Source organism: Anser anser (genome assembly GCF_964211835.1).
Source record: "Anser anser genome assembly, chromosome: 6".
In the NCBI taxonomy this organism is placed as follows: domain Eukaryota; kingdom Metazoa; phylum Chordata; class Aves; order Anseriformes; family Anatidae; genus Anser; species Anser anser.
This window is the reverse complement of record NC_139726.1, coordinates 1,219,916-1,235,563: the sequence shown is the minus strand read 5'-3', so window position 1 is coordinate 1,235,563 and position 15,648 is coordinate 1,219,916. Positions and strand designations below refer to the sequence as shown.

Below are 15,648 nucleotides of genomic sequence, written 5' to 3'. Positions count from 1 at the left end.
ATGGCAGAGTTGCAGCATCACCACTGCGCTCGGACAGCTGCCGAGTGGCATCTGACGAGAGCAGGAGGTGAAGCACTACTGACACTGCAGATGGCCCCCAAGACCTCTGGCTGGCGTCCGTGTCCGAGGCGAGGTGTCAGCCCTTGAGCTGTGTTTCTAACAAGGACGATCGCAGCTGAACTGGGAGTCGTCTGCTGTTCGGGCCTGGCTGAGCAGTGGGTGAAAAAGGAGTGGAGAAGGGCTGGAATAACAGCGCAAATGTTGTCATTGCACAGCTGCGAGCGGCACTGTGCCATGCTGGTGCAGAGGCGCTCCAGTAGAGCCACACATTAGGCCACGTACTCAAACCGATTGCCTAAAATACCTGTTGGTTTCCAGCCTCACCAAGCCAAGGGGTGCAGAGGGGTTCGGCGGCCACCTCTGCCAACGGTTCCCAGTTCAGCCCAGGGTTAGCTCGGGAACCTCGCCCATAAAAGCCACACGTTCCCCATCCTCTTCACCACAGTTCAGCAGTTTTGTGCAGTGCCTTGAAATACCGCAGGGAGCTCTCCAGGCTTTCTTACCTACGTGGCTCAGACGTGCCATTGAAAGACCTCTTCCCTGCTTAGGCTGATGTCTGAAGCCTTCTGTCCTCTTGCACCAGCGCAGGAGGGAGCTGGCAGGAAGGGCTGGTTCCTGCTGAAAGCACCACTGGTCGCCCTGGCACGGCTGCTCCACGGCAGCACTCCTGGGCAGAGCCACCGCTGAGCCCCAGCACCCTGGCAGGCAGCCTCACAAGTGTATAAATACATAAAATAACAGAAAACAACAAACTAAACTAAACTAAAAAAATAAAATAATAAAATAAAATAAAATAAAATAATAAAATAAAATAATAAAATAAAATAAAATAAAATAAAATAAAATAAAATAAAATAAAATAAAATAAAATAAAATAAAATAAAATTAATGTACCCTACTATAAAATAATACAATACAATACAATAAAAATCTTGATCCTTCTGTAAATTCAGTCTAATTTTCCCCGGCAGCTGGTGCAGCAGGAGCGGGTCGCCCCGAGCAGCCCGTGGCTCCCCAGGAGGAGAGCGCCTCTGGGGCTGGCTGTGCACAGCAGGACACGCCACCCATCAGTCAGTGCTCGTCCCACACGTGTGACAGTAAAATCACAAGTGACGTAGCTGTACCTGCACCAGAAGAGTTTGATACGGCAGCCTCTTCCAGCACATGAATGGAGGGTCCCTGGGTGACCTGCTGGGACAGACGGACCTGCCTTGCTCAGCGGCGCTCCCAAAGCTCGGGTCCTGCCAGGACAGAGCCCCCTTCCTGACGCGGGTACTGCGTGCAGCTGGAGAAAACGTGGTAGCGATGCCCAGCTTCCAAATCCTGTGAGAACTCAAATTAAACAAGGGCTGAGTCCTATGTCCAAAACACTAGCAATATTGTAGAGCTGATAGCAGCTTTGCAGACCTGTGGCAGAGGCAGCACATCACCTTTCAGTTTTCTGCCCCCAGAAAATAAACTACTATTTTCCCCGTTGCACCTCTTATTCCTTAATTCACACCTTCACCTCCAAACAGAAGGAAGAATTTCCTCTGCTCTGAAGACTAAAATCCACGTGAATGCTTTTTTTATGCTTAACTCTCTAAGCTTATGGTCTTTTTTTCGTTTTTTGTTTTTGTTTTTTGTTTTTGGGGGTGGTGGTGGGGGAGGAAGGAAAGGGGAATCAATCTCCAAACATTGAAAAATTAAAAAAAAATGATGAAAAGTACCAAGAACCTCATCATTAAATTTTCATGAAAGAGACTGAATATTGTATTATCCCTCTTGTGATTTTGTTGTTTTTTTATAGTCACATTGAGGAACGTTAGGAAATATAACCAAATAGGATTATGATATCAAATGTTGGTGATGTTTTATGCATTTTATCTATTTTGCAATGGACTAGTAATAATGAGGGGCTAATGGAAACTGTAGACCCAAAATTTATAGCAGCTTCTTCAAAGGAAAATTCTTTTGCTACGTGGATCTTATTTGTGTGGGAAAACCCAATTACTCTAAGGTTCTTGTACCGTACTATTTTCTTTTATGATGCTTTTTGCTGTAAGTGCTTATTATGATTAGATAACCCAGTTACAAATAAACTGTGACCCTCCGCTCTTATCTCCAAATTCGCAGCTTTCCAATTTGTCACAGCTAGTTGAGAACTTGACTTCTTATTAATTACTACCATGGGGTCCTACAGGGAGTTGCAGGGCTACAGCATCATCTCTGCTCCCATGAGGTATCATCTTTGAACATCTCTGAAATCTAAATCTTTGTAGAGGCAGCTGGCTTCTCACTGGGGAAAAAAAAAAAAAAAAAAAAAAAACTCTGAAAGATTTTGGACGTATATTTTCAGTAGATTTGAAGAGCCAGTAGGTGCCAAACCGTGGCTTACAAGGTGCAGGAACCTTAGCTACATACATGTAGAAAACAAATGGTATTCATGGCCTCAGGAACATCAGGACGCTACAGTGAAAAGTCTCAGGAATCAGAAGACCTCATGTACGGCCCAGCAAGGCGCGGTGAGGAGCACTCACATGCTCAGATACCATTTCAGCCCTGCTGAAGTGCTGGAACCCATCCTCTTCCAAGGGCAGCTTCGTCCTTTGTGTGGCCACGAACAGCGGCCTTCCTGCACCCATCAGCCAGAAGAGCTGCCTGTCACCTTCTTCTCTCCCCCGCACTCCGCTGCCGCTGGCTGCGCACATCTGCCTTGCAGGGCACCCTGCGGAACGGGCGCCAGGCTCTGCAGCAGGCCCTGAGGCGGGGGGAGACAAGGGGATTTGGAAAACAGGAGACATTTACTTACAGCTGCTTAACAGAAAATAATTCCAGCAATGTAAAAATTGCATAAAGTCTTCTAACTACGAAGACTTGACAAAGAAACCCATCTGATTATTCCTAACACCTGCTAATGGTCAGCAGCATTTCTAAAGTTAACAGTGAGACGATAAATACTCAACTACCCTCTAACACAACTCACTAAGCCCCAATTTCCAAGTCAAACAAATAAAACCTGATTTGCAAGATACACTATTAAATATTTTATCCATTAGGCACTGATTAGACACATTATTAGAATAAAATCATTCTGCTGTCCAAACTGAGCACCTTCTATTTGTACTATTTCCAGTGCACTCAAAGAATAATATTCAACATCAGTTAATGACCAGTTCTCATCCTGAACTCACAATGTTCGTTTGTGATGTCTAGAACATATTCTTGTTGCATCCTGAATGATAGATGAACTGGAATCCAAGCTAAGTTATGGCAGCTCCTTTATTTCGTTAGTTTGTTTATTTTAATTAATGTCATCAACAAGAATATATCGATTTAGTTAGTTGTTTTTAAGGAATTATCATAGCTGAAGGTTGCGGCTTTTTAAAAATCTTTGCTACTGTGTGCAAGAAGACTTTGCCTTAAAAAGAAAGGAAAAAAAAAAAAGGACGAAAAAAAAAGACAACAGAAAGAAAAAGGAAGGCTTCAATCAGTTCTAATGCTACCAAAATCCATAGTGCTTAATTTATCGAATCTCCTGTTAGTGAATGAACAAAGGTAAAAATAACAGGCTAGTTATAAACTAGTACTATGATGATGACATTGTGAATTATTTAAAAAGGGCATATTCAGTGTGACCATAGAGCCATCAATCATAATAGACATTGATGAGAAAAAGAGGTTTCAGTCACTTCCTATCTGCCAGGAGAACAATTCTATCTCACAGGTAGCTGTGAAGTGCCGCTGACCCGATGTCACTCGCATTGTTGCTCTACCCTTTGAACGGGGAGAGCAGATTCTCTCAATATTAGAATCGAATGAGTAAATAAATTCTCAGTTCACTGCCACACTCCTTCAGAGTGCACACTTCAATTTGTCTAACAATGGAGAGGACAGAAAAGCAGAAATCTCTTAAAGCACGGATGAATTTTTTATGGCTGCTCAAATCCAGCTGCAAAGAATGGGGTTTTAAATGGTAGCGGCTCTGCTTTTAGCAGGAGCCCCTAGAGACAAAGTCTTCTGGAAGCGTTTTGTGTTGAATTCAGCCCTTCCCGAGCACGCCTTTTGCTCTCCCTTCCTGGCGGAGCCGCTTCCACCAAATTGTTCCATTGTGGCGCCCGCATTGATCCCTGGAGGTGAGGCGAAGACACCCCCTCCGCCTCCCCTCGCTTCCAGCGCTTGGGTTCTGTAAACAGCCAGCAAGAAACCTGGTTTAATCACCCCGAATGCGCCGATGGCTTTAAAGTGAAGCAAATATTGCCGCTGAAAAGATGACTGTTGAGCAAGAAGGGAGAGAAAAAAGCACTCCAACTTTTAATTTGCGCTGGATTAATCTAGAAGAGACTCCTTCACCTGATGCCCCACATAATTACATCCGAAACTTTCCCGCAGATCGCATGCTCCGCCGTAGCTGGTTACTCTAATTAGCCCGCGCATCTCTGCAGCCGTGAGGAAGAGGCAGGAGAGGGAAGAAATGGCACGGGGCTCCGGCCTCGCCGAGCAGGCGCACCCCGGGGACACCTCCCTGCTGCTCCGGCACCGGCCACCTCCGGCACCCCCGGGGCACCCCAGGCACCCACGGCAGCTGCGGGGTCACCTCCTGCCCAGCCCCGAGCACCCCAAGCCCCCCAGTCCCCCATCTACACCCCTGCCTCCCCCCGCCCCGCCGTGCCCCCAAGGCGTCCACGCGGCCCTGCGCCGCCTGGCACGGCCGCGTAATTGTTACCGACAGGTAAATCAGAGGTAAAAGGGAGCTAATTAATTTTCCAGCTCGGTTTTATTTTACTGTTACTGTTTTGAGAAAATATAACTAAACCCCATTAGTGTTAAGGTAAGACCATGAAACAACATAATATAATGCAAGAAAGACATTTAATAGCGTAGAGGAATGTTAAATTACTAATTAACTCCAAGTTACTGTATAAAAAAGCATAGTAATTTACAGGATTATTGCAATATGCAGCTTAGATTGCCACAAGGGTCAGCTAGGGAGCATTTCGTTCTATTTCTTTCAGTGTGGTGGTTATTGTAAAATTCTTCTCACATTAAAATGTACTGTCCTTACCCACAGTTCATTGCTGCTAATTAGCGGCAGTTGAGATTTCCCTAGCAGTCATTTTTTCTATGTTAAGCTGCCAAATGTTACCAACTGCTCAAGATGCTCCATGCACAGTGTCCGGCTGCCCACCCCGCTCCGCAGCGCCGGCTCCGTGTCAGGTTCAGCACCTGTGCAAGGAAAACACTAATCAAATTATTTGTACTGCTTTTTGTTATATAAAGGCAGGTTAGCTGAACTGCTCTGGTGGCTTTGGCTAAGCTACGGAGCTCAGAAATGTGTATTTTTTTCCTCCTTTTTCCTAAACACACAATATACTGCTCAAACGCGCCAAACTGGAAGCTCTCCAATATGTGTGTTTTTTTTTCAAAAGCGAGTATTTCCGCATTCTATTTAAACTTTTATTTAAACAAGAAAGCGAGAAAAGGCATCTTTTAGTTTTTACCTAAATATATAAGAAGAATGCTATAACTTTGATTAATAATTGATTAAATAAACCATCCACACATCAAAGGCAGGAAGAAGAGCTGTTCCACAGAAAGGCTAGACTATCAAATAGCACTTTGTTGTCTTAAACACTGCTCAGATCTGCAGCATTACATAGCTCGTTGCACATTAATGTTTGAGGGTATAAATGGCAAAGTTTTCCAAAAGGTTTTTTATTATTATTATTATTTTAAGAAGCAAAAGAATTTATCTATTCTTGGTTTTTGTTTTGTTGGGTTTCTTTTCTTTTTTTTTTTTTTCCTAATTAAACACTAACAGTTTGAAAACAGAAATTTGGATGGAAATTGTATAGATTCATCTTCTCCTCTCTCTTTTGTTAGCTTTATGACTAATTTATGTTTAACCTTCTTGAGAATCCATGGTTGCAATACACTTTCTAAAAAAATTCAAAGCAACTTTCACTGGTGTCCAATACCAGGGCAAAAGGTCTTGAGAGCTATGAAGCGGTTCAGAATTGAAAGAGGTGACACGATCTTCTTCACCTCCTCTTCACAGTAGTAAGAGCAATCAGGAAACAACTACTAATTGCTTCATCAAAATTAAGCTTCTCCATCTTTGTACCAATTATTTCACCATTGCTTTTCGTGTTTCATGTGCCTACTATCCACGCTAAAAACAAATCAGGCCTCTGAATTGCAGTGCGCTTCCTGGAATTGCTTAATAAAAGAGGGTTTCAGATTTCAGCTCTCATCTCTTCTATACACTGGCACTCTTTTCTTTACATTTCCAAAGTTGGTTGAAACAGAGAGCACCTGAATATACTTGTACTTCATTTACACATGAGAAAGGATTGTAAAATTTACTTACGACAAGAGTGAAAAATTCATTCTGCTGACAAGAATAAATCCATTCAGTCAGTGATCAAAACAGTAGCCCAAGGGCAACAAAGAACAAGTGTCAGCCACATTTGCTCTGAAGTTCCACAAAAATCTCCCCTGGGAATTCCAATCACGATGCTCTATATCTATATTTATATAAGAGGTCCAAAAAAAAATTATATATATATATATTTATGAAGGGATTACAAAGGTCAAAGAGACTAGATTTTGAGTACCTTAATTAGATTCAGAATTTTTTAACTGTTTTATTTTTTTTCTCCAAAATATCATGGCCACAGTATTTCAAAATGAAGTGCATTACTCTCTGCTAAGGATATCTTTTTTTTTTTTTCTTTGTGAAGTGCAGGGATCTGCATCTAGTGCCTATAGTACACATATATACGCATATTTATTTGATGTGTCTCTGTCCTGTAATTTCAGTGATATTCCTAGAATTCTACTTCATTCTGGTAGTAAAATTAAAAATATATTCTTGTACATCACAAAGAGAGCAAGAGATGAAAGACCGAAGCTAACGCTGTAGATGAGCGGTATTTCTTTCACCGAGCCTGGCCAGCAGCTCACACCTTAACAAAGCACTTGGATGTGTTCAACATCGAGCGTGTGCTTAAACACACTTCTACCTGACAAAAAGCGGAGGCGAGCACCCAGGTGATCTCCGAAGCCGGGGGAACACGGGCAGGTGGTGGCAGCTACGGGCAGGCTCCCGCCGTGCGTGGGGAAGCTCCTGGCAGGGCGAGATGTCCCCGCGGAGACACTTGCTCTGGGATTCCGCCCCACGACGGCTGGTGGCCCAGCACAGCACAGCATCACACCAGCGCCACACGTGAATGCTCTGGGGCTTCTCCCTTTTACCCTACACTTTATACTACAGCATTGGTTTCAAATGCCTCAATCTTTTGCCAGAATCTTGGGGGGAAAAAGAAAAAAAAAAAGTTAGATAAGTAACAGGATTATAACAAAAATATTCAGATATATGTTTAATATAAGCATTATATTTGTGTGTTGATGGGGAAGTTTCAACGCATGTGGGCAGAGAAGGTAACTATTCTCTGTGAGACTCCAAAAATTCCTGGGTGCAGCTGATAATCTTTGATTATTTTTCCAAAAATGAGATTTTTTCATGCTATCTAGCTAGCAGATACAGCCAATGACAAGCCCATTTCCATACTGGCAAGGTTTCTTATTACTTTGAATTATTAAATCCAGCCCATGGTTACAGATACTGTACGCGTTCATGGAGAGAAAGTACACACGCACATTCACAAACTTTACATGAAGATTGAAAAGCAAGGCAGAAGAATAAATAGACCAGTGGGGAAAAATAAAATATTTAGTACCTACTTTTCATTTATAGGTGGTACAATAGGTCACAGTTCTCCACTTTTTCCGCACTAAAAAGTAAAACTGCTTTGAAAGACAAGAAACAGGGGGTGCCTAGAATTTGACAAGGCTTTATATGTTTCTATGAGCTTAGATTGCCCCAAAGCATCCCATAGGTGTTGTCACCAGGGCAGTGTCAGCCAAAAAAAATAAAGAAAACAGAATCAGTTATATGCTTTTCAGGGGCTTTTCTTTTTTTTTTTTTTTTTTTTAACTTCTTTATCCCCACCTCTGTGACACAACCCAAGATCCTGGGTTTCCCTGGGTTGTGCCCACTCTCGGGAAGTCGCCCCCAGGGGGACCATGGTGCGGCCCCGCTCCTCTCCCCAGGGTGCTGGGGATGGACTGGGTGCAGCAGCAGCCACGCACGCTAAGCCCGGTGCCGGCCGTAATTGAACTGGCAGAGACGTCACCATCCATCTATAGCACCCGCTCCTCGCCGCGGCAGCCCCGGCGCAGATAACTCCAAAAATAATCATACTGATGCTGCACACTGTTACCAGTCAATTAGATCTAGCGATTTGAGCCCAAGCGTTCGGTAAACAAGCTCAGGAAAATGCCTAGGACCGGCATACTTATCTGCTTCTACACACTCAAAATGATTTTCCACTTCCCATATGGAAAAATGATAATGTATAAAGAAGAGGATGATAGTGAGTTTCCAGAGCGAGTCCATACGAGCGGCATTGTTATTCATAACATTCGTCATTAATGCGTTAGCATCTCCAATAATGGAGAAGCAAGCATCTCCCATGGCAGCAACACCTCCTGCAAAACGCTGAAACCTTACCCGAAATGTGACAGGAGTCACTGGATATATTACCTAGTTAACACAGGCCTGATTAACCAGCACTAGTCAGAATTACACATGCAGCAGTGAAAAAATCACACGAAGAAACGGAAAACGATTTGTCTTCCTGAGCGAGTACATGACTCGCTGTGGGTTTCCACTTGGTGCATTTTTCTGTTCTCTGCTTGCTCGGGAAAACTTATAGTTTCAAGTAAACTCTTATTCATGAATGAAATGCACAGCAACTGTACAGAACATACAAACGAGGCATATGTGGTTAGAATTAAAAAATGAATGAGAGTGGAGGATGACACGATCCATTCATTTCTGCCACATGTGCCTTAGCACACCAGGATTATTTTCACATCGTGTTTTTTTGTGTCAACAGCCGTCTGCACCACGGCCTCACCACTGCTCCACGGCCGCACCTGGCTTGGGAACGGAGGGCTCGATCCCTGCTGCCTCCAGCGGAGCAGCCAGCAAAGGGAGCGGAAGGAGCAACACTGGCAAAGCTGGCGAGAGTTGATTTCCAGTGATGTGGCAATGTAAAATTCGTATTTTAAATTTTCTACAAAAATGCTGGGTTCAAACCATACTGAGAACTTCAAAGCATCATTTTCTGTTTTTATTTCAACTAGTTTGAGTTTATTTAAGGCATGATTGCTCTAAAGTAAAGTTGTATGTAAGCTATCGATGGGAGCAAAATGTTTCCTTCCTATAATGACAAATTAATATATGCACAATAGAGAGAAAGAAAATTCTTCAAATCACAGAAATTCTTTGTGAAGATAAAATCTGTGTGTTATTGGAAGGGATTATCTAACCCAATGCACAATTTGTTATTTTGACTTTTTAAAATGTTAGAATAGTGTATATGGGGACTGCCTGCATAGCTTATGAGTATACATTTCGTGTGCATTTACTAAAAGGGAAATATATTAATACCAGCAATGTACAAAACTGATATATATTTTATTCTGGAAATTTTGAAACTGTTATTTCCTAAATGTGGATTCTTCATGCAAAATGAATCTGTGAGTGTATTTCAAAGGTTTCTCATCTAGTGAATGTGAAGATCTGTGCTTTCAGGAAACACTTCCAGAGTAGCAGGACAGCCCTCGGGAGAACAAGCTAACGCAGTTAAATGAGCTAATCAAGTGTTATGCCGGAGGTACACATTTACATGTATTGCACTAAATAAAAAAATGCAATTCATTACACTTTAAACAAACAACTTGCCAAGTCTTAGGAAACTTAGAAATAGTTATAAAATTGCTCACTTGATTTGAACATACTAAGAATATATTAGCATGATTATAAAAGATTTGGTTGTGTTTTTGTTTGGTTGGTTTTGTTGGTTTTTGTATTGCATGACTTAACTGTGACTCAAAACATGCAAGAATCATAGCCAGATAAAGTTTGAAAGGAAACTGATCTCAAATCCCAGCTAACAGCCAGTATATTCTAGGAGCTGCAGGATTTTAATTTCACTGTTGGATCAGAAAATCAAGTGTCTGCACTACTGTAATTACTAATTAATGCACTAGTTGGTCTGTGCTAGATAGACCAGGACAACATATTTTTGGGGTTTCCTGTCTTTTTTCTTTTTTCTTTTTTTTTTGTATTTCAGAAATTACAATCACTTTTTAAAATGATTTGAGCCCACCTCCTACGCTTACACTAAAATTCAGGTTTTTGCTTCCAACTAAAGAAGAAAGTTAATTTCACTGTAAAGAACTAAGTTAATTTCATTGCAGGACAGCAATCACAAACGGCACCCAGTTCTTTTTTCTGACCATGCTCCAGGTTCATAGATCATACCTGCTCCTCTTGCCCTTCCAGAAGAAGTTACAGAAGCTCTGACTAATGGTTTAGACAATTTATGCTTTGAGCTTCAATGACCTTTTACCTTGATGCTCTGAGACACCACCATAGCACTTACTGCAACGAGACGCTGCTCCGCGCAGAACCCGTTACCTGGTTGGAAACTTCAGTATCCTGACTCACGTCAAATTTCTTTTGATTATAAGTTTCTTTTACTAATAATTAATAATCTCCTCTTTCTTTCCCCCCTCCCTCCTAAAGCACTTAAATACAGGATTATTGGATGCTGTGCCTCAAGATACATTTTTTGGGTGATTGCTATCTTCATAAATCATTATTTGCTAATGAATTGCTAGCTCGTTCTCTACACTGATCAAAGTAATCCCTCAATATTCAACATTACTTTCCTTTCAGCTTAGATCTGCTGTTCTTACCAGCTTTCACTGGAGATCACAGAATCACAGAATGATTAAGGTTGGAAGGGATCTCTTGTCCAACCCCCCTGCCAAGGGAGGCTGAGCATATACATAAAATGTATCTCAGATTTTTGCTAACTGTTGTAACCACACTTCTCTTGAAGGTGGCTTTGGGGCACCTCTCAGATGTAGCACTGTCCTTTTTATTAGATCTCTCTAATTTTGCACTGTGTAAAATGGAAGTTCTGGTATTTTTAGCAAATAGTGTTGCTCTTTAAGAACTGTGAGGAGATGGAGATCTTTATCAATGCATGCAGAAGATGATTATTACCTTCATGAGTAATGATATCAGAATGTCTGAATATCTCTATTTAATGGTACTTCAAAACTATGTTGACAGCTTTGCTGACATACTAGAGTTTTAGAGGTGCTATATAAAAATTATCTAAACACAGCCAAATATTAGGATTTTCAAACCAATCCTGGATCACAAAGTGATACACACGCATTTCTGTCATTATTGTTAATGAGGCCTCCACCGTAACGCTAAGAGAATACAGACATTCAAAATCTCATCAAAATTTTAAACTATCATACCTCACCCTTTTAGGATTATGCTTTTTCTCTTAAGAAAAATCTGTAGCCCATTTCACACATGCACTTTGTGAAATAATTTCTAGCCAGACTTTCACCTGAAATCCTGAAGTGCACAAGGCCACAATGTTTCTCCTGACATCACTCATATGCTTTGTGACCAGCACCACCAGCCTCAGCTCTTGCCACTTCATTTCTCTTCCATCTCTTCCCAGCTTGAAACAGCGCGTAGCTCACCCTCAGAGGAAGCTCCCTTTCCTTGCAATCTCATAAGCAATCCTGAGGCTGCTTCTCCCACTGCAGCAGGGAGGCTTACCCACCTCAGCACCAGCCCCCGGATTAGTTGGTTTTGTTCTACTCGTGACATCCAGTTCATGCCCTGGAATCTTTTTAAAATCCTTCATGCCAAATCGATGAACTTGGGCTCTGAATTTGTGCTCTTCTCTTCTCTTCCCTTCCCTTCTCTTCTCTTCAAGTAATGGATTTTAACAATTACATTTTAACTCTTGATTCACAAAAAGAAAATTGAAAAAATGAAATGTTTTGAATTTATTCCCTGAAAGAGGAGAGAGTAGGGAAGGAGTTGGACTCTTTACCTCTTTTCTTATCTGTGACTGGAATTTCCTGCAACTCTGCTCCAGAAAATTCCTCCTAAATTTTCAGTAAACCTCCAAACACATCTTTTTTGGGGGAGGAAAAAAAAAAAAAAAAGTACAAATGAACTTTGGCATTATTACCATTCATTATCATTCAGCACCTTAGATTTAAAGGTGCTGAGCATGGAGGTCAGTGCGGAGGAGCGCCTGCAGCCCCGCAGCCCCCAGCAAAGGGCCCGGGGTTCAGGCTGTGCCAGGGCTCACTGCAGAAGCACTGAAATGCCTTTGGGAGTGGATTTTGTTCCCTCAGCACCAAGCGCTGGTGCGGGTTCTGGTCCTTTTCTCTTTTATACAGATGTTTGTTGTGTTTTCTGGGCTGTTGCCCACCCACACAGACAGATCTTGTGACTTCCTTCTGCACGGTTTCACAAGTGATGAGAACAAGAGAAAGGGAAGGGGAAAAAGGGAAGCAGTGAGAGCCCACTCCCCCCATCATGTCTCCGTGTGCCTCAGCTGCGCATCATACATGCGGAACATTGAACCGTCCTCTTAAATATTACGACATGGAGAAAATCACATTGTGCTTTAACCTATCAACAAAGGAGCAAAGCAATTACAGAGCTAAACACAGTCGAGGAAGACCCAATAAAGAGAAATCCAAGAAAATTTGGTGAAAATTCTTAAGGGGCCTTACAATGTTTAATCATGCTTCAGGCCTAAATTAATATTCTGCTTCTAATTCAAAAGACTGAACCACAAAGGTACATCTTTTGGGTATTTTTAATAACCATAGTACAACACTCTGTGAATTAGCAGCTGGTCTGACCGGTATTTTACTTTTTCTTTGCTTACTCAAGTAAAGCAGTTAATATTAGTATAATCATCAAACTAACATTAGTCAGACAGAAGGACAGATTTTTTTTCTGTATTGTAATGCAGAATAAAAAAATTAAACTAAGATTTATAAATTCCTTTGTGTGTTAGTTTAAATAATTTTTCTCATGCAGTTTCAATAAAACAAAAAATCTTTGTTGTATTCAGCCATTTCATAAAACAAACAATAGATTAAAGAGTACCTAAACACATGGAAGATGGGAACCTGCCGCCCACTGGGTGAGAACAAAGAGCCGATCACATGCTACTACCCACGGCTACCAGAGTGGCATGAAAAATATTTATGAAAATAAGTCTGTCCTGTTCAGTGCTGGTAGAACGATGCGCTCCACTATGCTGGAAGTGCAGGTCAGCAGCATTTACTTCTGTCTTTTAAAACAGACCTAAACTTCTGGTTGCCATGCCTCCTGCTTCAAGCCCAGCTATTTTTAAATCTGGCATTAGGTCAGATGCTTGGTTTTACATCTGATTTGTGGAATAACCACTCTAACTAATATTTATTCACCTAAGTTTTAGATGGATTTGAATAATCACATGCAGTTGTCAAGGAGAGAGAGAATTTCCCTTAAATAAATAAGAGTCAGAGACTGGAAACACAAAATTGTTAAACAAAATTCCATTGTAACTCTAATTAGTGAACGTGTCTCTGCCATTGAGGAATGCACCGCGACACCAAGATCAGCTCGCAGACAACCCAAAGCTGGCCCCACCTGCAGTTTGGGGGTTTCTAGTCTGGACACTGATGACGAGCCATGAACTTTGGCACGCAGTCCCCATTTTCATACAATTCCTCCTTGATAATCCCTTAAAATTGCAGCCAAAGGCTCCTGAAGCTGTCTGTGATAAGAAAGCAGTATAAACACTGGCTTATGCTGTTTCTCCTGTAAATCTCAAGTCATATTTTTACTGTATATAGTCACCTTGATCCTGCTGGAATGGTAACCGGCTTTACTGGAGTAGAGCAGGGCGACCACATGCAACATCTAACGTAGTTCATATTTCTGCTCATCTCATATTGTCTTGCATCTGCTGCAGATAGAAGAAAATAACAAATGTATGTAAATGGCAAGGTGGACAGACAAGAGTGGATGGGATCTATCATTTTGAATCTATGTGAATCCCTTAGTGTTAGTGCCCTCACTTAATGCTTGCACGCACTTGTACCTCTGCAGCTCTGTATATGTTATGCCACCCTATGTCAAAAAATGGTCTAGCATATTTTTTCTAGAGAAAAAAATTTCGCAGATGCTCCAGACCTCTTCAGAGCACATCCCCAGCGGGCAGCTGCCCTGGACCCCACACAGACACGGAGACCCACGCGAGCATAGGAGGCAACGGGTCAGGGACAGGCTCTCGCTCCCTTATCCCCCACTGTGTCCTGAGAACACACCATGCTGAGAGGGATGTTTGCTCCCTGCAGCAATGGCAGCACAAGCCCCAGCACAAAGCCAAGTGAGCCAAGCTCAATCCCTGCTGTAGGCAACCACTGGCTGAGAAACTTTGCACCAGCCCTGCAGAGTAGAGAGCGACCAGTTTGCAGTTAGACCTCTGTGGTGTGCTGGGAGACGTGCCGCAGGTAACAACTTCAATATCTTCATGGATTAATGCGCCAGTGAAGCACAGCTTATGCTCGTGTTTACACATAGTCTTAGCCAGAGTCCCACGCTCTGTGCCATACTGATTCCCTCTGCATGGTGCCATCTGCTTCCAGGGAAAACAAAGAGAGACCCAGCACCAGCCACGGGAGCCCCTGCCCATCCCAACCCTGGTAAGGAAACCCCCTGATCACTTGCCAGCCTTCAGCAAATCCTTTTTTTTATTTCAAGGAAAAAGCTACACTTCTACACTACTTCATACCCACACCTGGCTCAGCAAGGTATACTCTGCCTGCCTTTTGTTGCACGGGCAGAGAACAGAAGCGATGGGCCACGATCTCAGCCAGCTACGAGCGGGGCTCCGTGTCGGTGTTGGACCAGTCTGCGCTGGGAGGGGCTGACGTGTAAGGAGAGATGGGTTTGACAGAGGAGAGAAAGACTTAGTTATGCAAAGGGTGATGAAAAGAGACCAAAATAGCAATGAGAAAATTCAGAAAAGATCTAAAGTGTAACATTGCAATAAGCCCTTTTGTGCACCCAAGTGTGCAGAAACATTCAGACCTCTCAGCCTTTGCAGGCTCACTCACCAGTATTCCCAGTAAAATTCAGGCAGATTTAAAGGACCATATCACTTTGTCACGTTTACTTCATATCTACTTGAAAACATGGTTCATGCTGTAAAAGGATGACCTGAAAAATCAGGCTTAGTTAAAACAAACGATTAAATTAATGTATACATGGGGAAAAAAGGGAAGGTCATAAGAAACTCTTTGCAAATAATCAACATCTGATGATCTGAAAATCCTAATCTGAGCTCGATTAAGGCAGAAAAGATATTTTGTGTCGATAAATAGGCCATAAGGAAGGTATAGGTACCCTGCTTAAGGGCCTGGGGTGCTCTCTGCATGCGTTTGGAACAGATCCCCCGTGCAGCGCGACGGCTCCGGAGGCGCAGGTGGGGCGCGGCGGTGGGGAGCGAGGCGAGGCCCCCACCCCGGTCACCGGCAGCTGCTGCAGGGCAGAAGCCCCGCGAGATGGACCAGCACTCTGATCCAGCATGGCAAATCCTCTGCTCCCCAGTAATATCTGCAGACAACATAATTTAAGGTGTCCCT

The 15,648-nt window shown here is 42.6% G+C and overlaps 1 protein-coding gene across 1 annotated transcript in view; it reads right to left on the bottom strand.

Annotated features, from left to right (window-relative positions):
- LOC310901687 (uncharacterized protein) overlaps window positions 1-15,648 on the bottom strand; it is a 134,414-nt gene that overhangs the window by 9,881 nt on the left and 108,885 nt on the right. Inside the window, exon 7 of the mRNA XM_083841776.1 lies at window positions 1,185-2,800. The gene's annotated coding sequence lies outside the window, so the exon portion shown is untranslated. The remainder of the gene's footprint in view (window positions 1-1,184; window positions 2,801-15,648) is intronic.